Here is a 10,259-nt window from a genome sequence, read left to right on the forward strand (position 1 = left end):
CATCCCGAACAACTAAACAATCTAATCCTGGAAAATAGCCCTTGAAAGCTACAACTTTTTGTCAGATCCAAAAAGGTGGGACATGGACTCGGTTTTGATCTCTCATATGTGGAAAAAGACGTTAATGCCCTTAAGCTTACCAGCAAACAAGGGCTAGAAAGATCAGTGCCTTTCCGAATAAGTGTGTGAAGTGATATGCCATGTCTCGCAATACTGCCCTTAATTGGAAACAAAAAGTAAATACAAATTTAAAAAAGGATTAAAAATGGAAAATTTTGTACAAATTAAGAGGATATTATTACCTATATAACAAGACCCATCTGCAGCCTTTGACTAAATTAGGAAGGGAAGGCTGAAAGAATTGGTATAAATCTTGATTAATGAAAAAGGAATCAATGGAAAAGTCAATGATAGCTTTCATTAGAGTATTTGGTTCAGTTGCATCTTCAAATTCAGAGCTGCTGCTACTGCTCCTTGAAGATCCCTGGTGTCCATTAGAGTATTTACTATTGTCGTTTCTGGTTGTTTTGTTTGCTTCTGCTTATGCTGAAATATTTATTTATGTGTTGTTTTTGAAGGATAGTTATCTTGAAATGGCAAGGAAAATGAGAAACCTCCATTTCTTTACAGGAAGGTTTGCCTGCCTTTCTTTCAAAAAAATTTGAGTTTTTTTTAACCGGATTTGTTTTTTAGGATATACTATATAGTGGTAATTTGAGTTCTTTTTTAATTGGTATGGTTCTTAACTATCGGGATGAAGAAAATGAAGTGGTTTAATCTGATTAAAAATGGATCGACTTTCGTGATTTTGTTTGTAATTGAGTTCAATTATATAGTATTAGCCCGATATTTAATCTTTAGGATAGTAAAATCTGATTGGATTGGACCAACTTGGACCAATTTTCGCAAACTGGGTTTCGTCATGCCTAGTTTCATGTTGGATTTGGATCCAATTTTTTATACATCTCTGTTTGATCCTTATGGATACCTTTGATCCTGTTTTTGACTATTTCAACAGTTGTCTGCTATTGCTTGCAAGGTGTGTATTTTTTACATGTGAAACAAATTGAAAGAGACACTAACTGTTATGCTCCCTTTTATATATGTTTGATTAACATCTGATAATCCTTTCTTTACAATCGTACATAATCATGAAAACTTGTTTATTATCTCTATATATATGTTTTGGTTTATTAAGATCATTTGAATGAGCATAATCTTCAATCTCGTAAAAATACTAGTAGGGTGGCAAAATAGGAAAGCTTTATATTGGTCAAAACGGGTCAGGTTGACCCACCAACACCTTTTTGTCCGTTACTTTTTTATTTTGATAAATAACTAATGATTAAAAAAACATATTATAAAATGGTCAATGGCGTTTTTTATACAGTGTTTCTTCCCTGACATGGTTTATGTCTAAGTGTCTAACCAAGATACAAGTTTTGTTACATTGGGACAACGTGTGTTGGCGTATCCTCTCAAGTGAGTTGCCATTATTAATTGTCTCTTACATTATAAAATTAAAAAATTGAAATTATGATTTTTTATAATTGATTGGTTGATATGTATTGTAGGGTCCTGACGCATTATGGGCATCCTGATGTGTTTCACCGAAAATTCCATATTTCTCGAGGTGGAATAAGTAAGGCTTCACGTGTTATTAATATAAGTGAAGATATATATGCAGGGTTCAATTCCACTTTTGAGGCAGGGTAACATCACGCACCATGAATACATACAGGTTTGACTCATCACAATGCTATGCTGCTAAATATTCATAATTTATAATTATATTTTATTTTAGGCTAATATTTTTACATATGTAGGTTGGTAAAGGAAGCGACGTTGGGTTAAATCAAATTGCCATGTTTGAAGGTTGACCAATTCTGTAGAGCACCTGGTTTTTGTGACAGAAAAAGTCAATATCTTGATGATATTGCTATTCTTACTGGAGGCAAGTATTTCATATGTTGTTTTTTAGCAAAGGGTTCTCGTTGAAATTTGTCTTCCAACTATTCACTATGACTACATTTGGTCCCTAAACTTTTAAAATTTCTATTGCATACAGGAACTGTAATTAGAGAGGAGGTAGGTGTTGACCAAAGACACAACCACCATTGATGGTGATGGAAGTACACAAGAGTTGGTGAACAGACGGGTGGCTCAAATTAGAAACCTTGTTCAGCATAACAAGATTATGAAAAAGAAAAATAAATGAATGAATTTTATTTAATTATTGTTTAATCTTTTTACATATGTAGGTTTTGGGTGGAAATGGAGAACAAGTTTTAAGTAGGGACGTCTACAGAATTGGTCAACTCTTTGATTTTTTCAGAATGCTCTCTTTCTACTTCACCACAGTTGGTTACTAGTTGAGTTAAATCAGATGTTTTGTTTCAAATAATAGTTATATATTTAATTTTCCCTTTGAGAGTTTAATGTTAGTTTGGTTCATGTAACTGTTGAGAAGGTTGTTTTGGAACAAAGCAATAGCCAATATGAGCTTCAAGGCGAATACATGTTGCTGGAGAATGAGGCTTACTAAGAAGAGCAATGGCTGGTAATTTAGGGAGTGTGATATCTTCTATGGGTTGTTGGAGAATGAGGCTTGAGGTTCCACATGCTGAAATTGATGAGATGCTTCCACTTGCTACGCTTGTTTCCCGAAGTACCGATCCAGCTCTTCAGTTTAGATCAAAGGTCATCCTCATTCATTCATTCATTTATTAAGTTTTAGTCTATCATCCAAACCCAAAAAGCTCTGATCTAAATCTAATGTCTTCTATTTGCAAAGCACATGAGAATGAATGAATGAATTTCCTCTACCAAAATATGGCAAACACAACCAATCCTAATCCTGTTCATATACCATAAGAGAGTAAAGTAAAGTAGGTTCCATTCCCATACATTGGTTTGGTAAACAGAGTAAATAAAGTAGGTTGCTATTTGTAGCAAAGCTCTATCTAGTCTAGGGGTATATAAATATTATATGATTTTAGGTGATGTTGTTCCCCATTACCTTAATGTTGATCTTGCATTGGGAGATATACATGTTGCAAAGTTTATTAAGTCTGACTACCCATTTGCCCCATTGGAGGAAGCTCAAGGTTCTTTACTTCTCTTACACTGTAATAATCCATCTTCACACTTATTTTGTAGTAATGTTTTTTTTTTTTGCAGGCAATATAGATACTTTGAGCAAGTTCATACATTTAGAGTCCTTGAGCGGTGTTACTAAGGAAGAGTGGAGACAAGTGAGGCACACATTTAAAAAAAGCAGCACAAATCTTGTTTACAGTGAGGCACACATTAGGTTATTAGAACTATTAGTTTGTCAATTTTTGTTACAACATCTATTGATTTGTTTTATCTTTCCATGGAATGATTATTTGTATGACATTAAATTTATGCAATGGATTCTATTTTTTGTATATGATATTTTATTTTCTATTATCAAACATTAAATAAAAATTTAATTTGAAAATAATTAAATCTATACATAATATTTTTTTTAAGCAATAAAAATTATGATACGCAAAAATGTGTGCCATCTTCATTTATGACATGGGCTTTCTTGACAGGGGCTTTCTTGATACGCATTGCGTGTCATTAACACGCGCGTCGTAAGGCTATGACACACGAATGTGTGTCGTCTTCCTTTATGACAGGGTCTTCCTTGATACGCATTGCGTGTCGTAAGTGCGCGTCGTAAATGCGCGTCGTCTATAGACGACGCGCAAAAGTGCTTCGTCTCTCTTTATGAAAGGGCCTTCATTGACGCGCATTTGCGCGTCGTCTGAGCCTTTTACGACGCGCATTGAGCATCGTAAAAGGCTGTTCTTGTAGTAGTGTATTTACTATCACTAGCACACGACTTGAGGTTTGTAACCTATCGTGTTGACATATTATTATCTTTGTACCCATTCCAGTTAAAAGTTGACTATGCATGTGAGTTCTATGATTTCTCTATTGTTTGGATGACAACTTGGAACACATGGTAGGTCTTTGTGCTACCAGGTGGCAAGAAATTAAGATTGAACAAGTTTAGTCCGTGTGAGTTTGGATTTGTCACTAACCTTGTCTTGTGATTATGGTTTTGATAAATTCACATGGATAGGAACACATACACCATAAAAATCTAAAGTGTCATAAGGTTTCTCTCCAATTCATGAAAATGATGGTGAGGAAACGCTTTCACTAAGTAGATTTTAAATAGTTAATAATTGTGATATTTGCATTTCTAAAATTCTATTATGATTACGACATCCCTTTTCATAGTTTGAATTGTGAGAAGTGGCAAAAGGTCTAAACGTTATGATTACGGCATCCCTCTTCATAATTGTTTAGACACACATGTGAGCTATCTAAGGAAAGGTGTATGATTTCAGAAAGCTTAGATAAAGTTTTATCTAAGCCTCGTGTAACAAAAATCTGAACTTTGGTAAGAAATCAATAAAGTGTTAATTTCTAGAAGTCCAACTGATTTCAGACTACATGTAAAAGCTGGTGGGAGCATAAGTGTTATGCTAATAAGTATATAATCATCATGTTAGTGGGAGCATGATTATTATGTTAGCAATGTTAATTATAGAAAACAAAAGTTTCAATTTGCAAAGTTGCAGCGTTTGAAAAGTTGTTTTGCTATAATTAAGGGAGAGGAAATTCATACTTCATTTCAATTCTACAAGCTTAGATTGAGATTTTAATCAAATTTATTTAAGTATATATATGAATGTTATGTTGGAATGGTTCAACATAAGGAAATTATATATAGGGAAATGTTAATTGCATTCTAAAAATTCGATTATGATTACGGCATCCCTCTTCATAGTTCGAATTATGAGAACATGACAAATAGAAAAATTATATCAAAAGACTGGTCTAGGATCATGTCTTTATGTGAGACATTATGAATCGTATCCAATATGCTTCGGTTATAGGATCGATTGCATATGCTATAATATTTCTATGTGTTCTGAATTTTCCAAATGCCTAGGGCATTAAGAGGGAAAGACGATCAGAACTGTATATGACTAAACTGAATAAGCAAATATCGAGGAAAATCTAAGGTTTACCAAAGATTGGTTGCTCGTGGATAGTTGGAAGTATAGTGTAAATTTTAGAAGGACCATATTGATATATTCTGAAAAGAGGCGACTCTTGTTTAGAAATGATAGTCAAAGTGGGAATATGGAAATGTTTTCACAGGTGGAAGTTATTCATTAAATATGTGTAAGATTAGAAAGATTAATGCAAGAAGGATGTTCAAAGGAATCTACTTTGAATATGAGACTTCATTTCGATGGAATTGTTCTCCATTAGAATACTTTGTAATATCTGTTGGCAAGTCTCTATGATTTATGTGCATAGTCTTTAGAAGAGAATCATTGCATATAAGTTTAGGATCTATCAGATTATAGTAAATGATAAGCATTCGGTATTCTTACATTTACGATAAGGATTTGGATTTGTGAAATGAGCATTATTAAGGTGTTGTCAATTAATCTATTCCACAACGAAAGGACCATAGGTAAACATAGTGTGCATGCTTGGCGCTTGGGACAACTATTGTTTTAATTCAAGTATTAAGTTGATTATTCGGAACATTATACAATGAATAATGAGTAATCAATATGGCACTCTAAAATTTTGGGGCAATATAGGATTAATATTATTCTTGTGTTTCACTTTGGATGTTTTGACTTCCCGAATAACTAGGTGATTCAAACCGTCCACAGTCGATCATCTTTTGGAAGTAGGTATTGAGGCAACACTGTCATGAACGAGTCTGTAGTTTTTCTAGGTGGCCTAGACATAGCTGCAGTATTCATGAGTGTTCCTGGAATAAGATTCGAGTATTCGATTAAACCCACGCTCATTTGAATCACTTCATGGATTTTATCACGAGTGATCATGAGACGATAATATCTTATATTCTTGAAACTGAGAGATATGAGTTGCAGTCTACAAGTCGGTTACACATTGGTAATGTGAAAACGCACCAGTAACTTCGTGTTATAAAACATATTGTTGTGTGTGATTTGATAAGTAAACAAAGCAAGAATTTGAGTCGAAGTTTATCAATTCCTTTTACCCTTAGAGGGATAAAAGCGATATATGTGGGCCCCTTGATGACTTAGTGATGACAACCTTAAGTGCTCGGCCAAGCCTGGACTAATTTGATTTGTTCAATTAGCCAGTCGTCATAAATCGGAAATCGGGAAACAACAGATGGACAAATAGAATGATTATAATCCATGTCTCAGTCCACATGATATCGAGAATGGAGGAATATATGATCCCATATCTAATGGACATGTCATTGACTAGGTCAGAGTTCGACAACAACTTTAAGAGCTACGATTTCTGGTCGGGTTTTAGAGTCTTACTTGCAATAATAGTTTTAGACTTATCCAAGTGGAAGACTGTTGGATTAGATCTCTAAGCCCATAACTATTATTGGTATGTACTCGACCCAAGAGTATAATGGTCCATTTGGGTTGCGTAACACCAGGACAATTTGTTAGGATGGACTCTTGAGAGAAGGTTATATATGATTTATTAATATATTATAATTTATGATATATTAATATGAAATTATATGTTTTAATTAGTATTGATCGAGACTTAATTTGGAATTAATTTAGTGATCAAAAGAGACTAATTAAACCTATGGCGACTAACTATGGTAATTATTATATTTATATGTGTTGGGCTTATGATCCATGTTGGATCGAGACTTAATTTGGAATTAATTTAGTGATCAAAAGAGACTAATTAAACCTATGGCGACTAACTATGGTAATTATTATATTTATATGTGTTGGGCTTATGATCCATGTTGGACCAAGTTTGTGTATGGATACATAAAGATTTGGTTTGGACCACATGAACCATGAACCATAAAACCCATGGGTATGGATTTGGGTTATACTCATGACCCTTGAACCCCTACATAAAAATATGTACTCCTTAGACAAAAAACGTCTACACACATGTTTTTGGAGTTCATCAGGTGTTTTTGTGCATGGAGATTCTCTCTCAAGAGCCACCTTAGTCCTACGTGAGTTGTAAGCCATTTGAGGCATTCATACTTTTGCTGCAAAACTCTTAAGGACAAATACAACAAGGTTTCAAGCTACATAAAAAGGTATGTCATCCTAACTAGTATTTTATATTGTTTATGTCAATTGCATGCAAGTTATAGGCTTAATGCTTTGGAAATACCATTACATGTATAATTAGAGAAAAAATAGATCCAAGGCATTTAGGGTTGTATGTGCACCATAGGATGTTTTTAGTATACTAAAACCCAACAACAAGCCTTAAGTTGTGTGCTAGTGATAAACGATAGATTTGTTCTTGATTAGTTCTTGAAACTTGTCAAGATCTTTAAGACTCCAACTGACCGTTTGACATATAAGTTCCTCTCTGTCAAGAAACATTCTTGACAAATAGATATTCAAGAGTTAGTGTGATTTCTTATCAAGATTAACATTTCACACAATTGGTCTTAGTTGATCTTCGTCCTTACAAAGACATCACAACTTACCAATTTCAAAAGAAAGTAACATTTACTCTATATTTTATGAGTGTTATAAACCTTTTTAAGATATGTCACTCAAGTCACAATCTCTAAGATTTGATTTTGGAACGAAGTATGATTCACCTTAATTGATTTAACCATTTCAACAATTTTCCGATTCCTCTTCTTAGTCATACGAGTGCACTAAGATGTCCTTAGAGGATCAGTTGTGATATGGTTTTCATAATCATTAAGATGATCATAAAACACGATGCTCAAGTACTCTCCCATCCTTTCAGATTGGATAAACTTGTATCTTTCTGCCTACTTTGATTCTTCTTATTTGTCCTGCTATACATTGAAATTTTCTAATGATTCAGAATTATACTTAATCTTGTAAGCATAACCATATTTACTAAGCTTTAGTAAATCATGACGAATAGTCTTATCGTTCTTTGTGGTGGACCTGGGCCAATATACAACCAAGTGTACCTGATCCACCAGTCCTTCTCTTGACTCACATATACACGTGAACAAGGAATTAGTCTTAATTTACCAAAGATGAAAGTTCTCATTCATCATACAATACAAGTTGCATGATTCCAAGTTTCTATCCAGCTGAAGCATAGGTGATGGAAATCTTTCCTTATTTGGTAAATTTTGACACTACCACAAACAAAAGAATCAAATCCATTTTCAACATTGCAAGAATATACATAAACATCAATTTTTTTTTTCATGAATGCAATTGAAAAGAGGTATAAAATAAGATAAAAAAAACAAAATTTTATTTATGCGGAAAACTTTTCCTTACAATGCAATTGCAAATGAAAACAATGTTATTACATATTTCTCAACTTGCTCTTCCTTTAAGCTTCCTTTCTTTTCTTTGATCCTATAAAATATCAAAATGTAATTTTCATTACATCATGTATTAAGAATCTCCAAATAGGAACTTAATAGAGTTAGATAGTGGATTTACCAGAAGCAGCGTCAAACTTCTTGATTTTACCTTCTCTTAGATCCTTCAGGTAGCCTGGGCAGCTTTGTAACCAATGCCCCATATCTTGGCAACAGAAACATACAGACTCTTTGCGAATACTACACAGGACTATCTCAGACTTAGCCTTTCTCTTTAGCTTTTGGTCAATTAACTTGACCATGGCCGATCCCTTTCCATTGGGAAGAGAAAGTTTTTCTGGACTTCTAGTGTTACTATTGTCAATGTCCATGGAAGTTTGGGGAGTAGATCTTCCAATAAAGTTTGCTTTACTATTGGGCCAAATCATTGCTGATTCAGCCACAATTAGCAAATAGGTAAGATCTGTTGGATAACGTGTCTAAGTCCATAACTATATGTAGTATGTACTTGACCCGGCTTGGCATGGTCCATTTGGGTTGCATGGCATCTCAACATTTGGATAGACAAAATGAGAATAAGGACACTTATGATTTGTTAATATATTCTAATATACTAATATGAAGTCATATTATTTAATTAGTATTGATCAATAATTAATTTGGGACTAATATTGTGATAAAATAGAGACTAATTAAAAATATGAGGATTAATGATGTAAATCTTTCATTCTTATATAGTGGGCTTAAGTTCCATGATTCAATAGAATGGGCTAGGACCCGTTGGGTGCTCCATGGATGCTTAATGCAGGTTATAAACCCATGGTCATGGGAATATGAAAAGTTATGCACATTAGGGTTTACATGGTGTAACCCTACATGTGACACACTACATAATGAACCTCATATGGAGAAAATCGGCCACAAATACTTTAAGAGTGAGGGCTATCCGAATTTGTGCTCTATGTGCTCTTCTCTCAAGTTATTCCAACTGTTGTGGTCTTGTGTGAAGAATTTAAGGCATCACATTTGGGGTGCTAGGCTCACAAGGTCTTTGGAAATCCAAGCAAGGACAAAGGTATGTCATTCTACTAATTTTGTATTACAAGTACCCCATTGTATTTTAGTTAGAATGAGAACCTTGGAAAAATCTTGTTTATTAGAGAAAACATAGATCCAAGGTTTCTTGGGTTGCATGTACACCATAGGAGTGTTCGAATGCTCAAAACCCATCAGTAGTATCAGAGCCTAGGCTTGTATTCTTGATACTTGATGCAAATTGTTGAAGAAAAACAAAAAAACTGCAATCTGATCAGTGGACTCGCCGAGTGCATGGGGGGACTCGATGAGTCCAAGTGTATCTTCATCCTGCTCGTCGATTAGGTTCATCCACTTGACGAGTAGGAGGTCCAAAGTTCAGTTTTTCAAGTTTTTAAGCTGGAATTGGACTAGAATCATTACACTAAACTGCTTTAGCCTTATAAAACTTGTTTTGATGTGGTAATGATTGTGTTAATCTAATTTGAATGGTTATTATGAAAATTTCATGTTTTATATGTGTTCATATGATTCTTAAAATTTTTGATATATATGTTCATACACTTATGATTTTTGGTAGATCATAGGAATTATTTGCAAATTTTTTGATGTTGTAATTCTTGATCTAAATGTTATTGATGTAGCCCATAATTTGTCTTCAAGTTATGGATTACCAAAAGTCTTTTCTTTAAAGATTCATTAAAGAATCATAGGTTACATAAAATGAAGAGTCTTTATTTTAATAAACCATTAAACTCATAAGTTATTGAATATGAAAGGTTTTGAATAGTTTCAACACATGCCCTCGAGTTTTGGAATTTGTAAAGTCACTTTAGAA

General features: G+C 33.8%; 1 pseudogene; it reads left to right on the forward strand.

Annotated features, from left to right (window-relative positions):
* Positions 1–395: 395 nt before the first annotated feature.
* Positions 396–2,545, forward strand: LOC111898477 (callose synthase 10-like; annotated as a pseudogene).
* The last annotated feature ends 7,714 nt before the right edge of the window (positions 2,546–10,259 follow it).

This window comes from Lactuca sativa, chromosome 7, assembly GCF_002870075.4.
Source record: "Lactuca sativa cultivar Salinas chromosome 7, Lsat_Salinas_v11, whole genome shotgun sequence".
Lineage (NCBI taxonomy): Eukaryota > Viridiplantae > Streptophyta > Magnoliopsida > Asterales > Asteraceae > Lactuca > Lactuca sativa.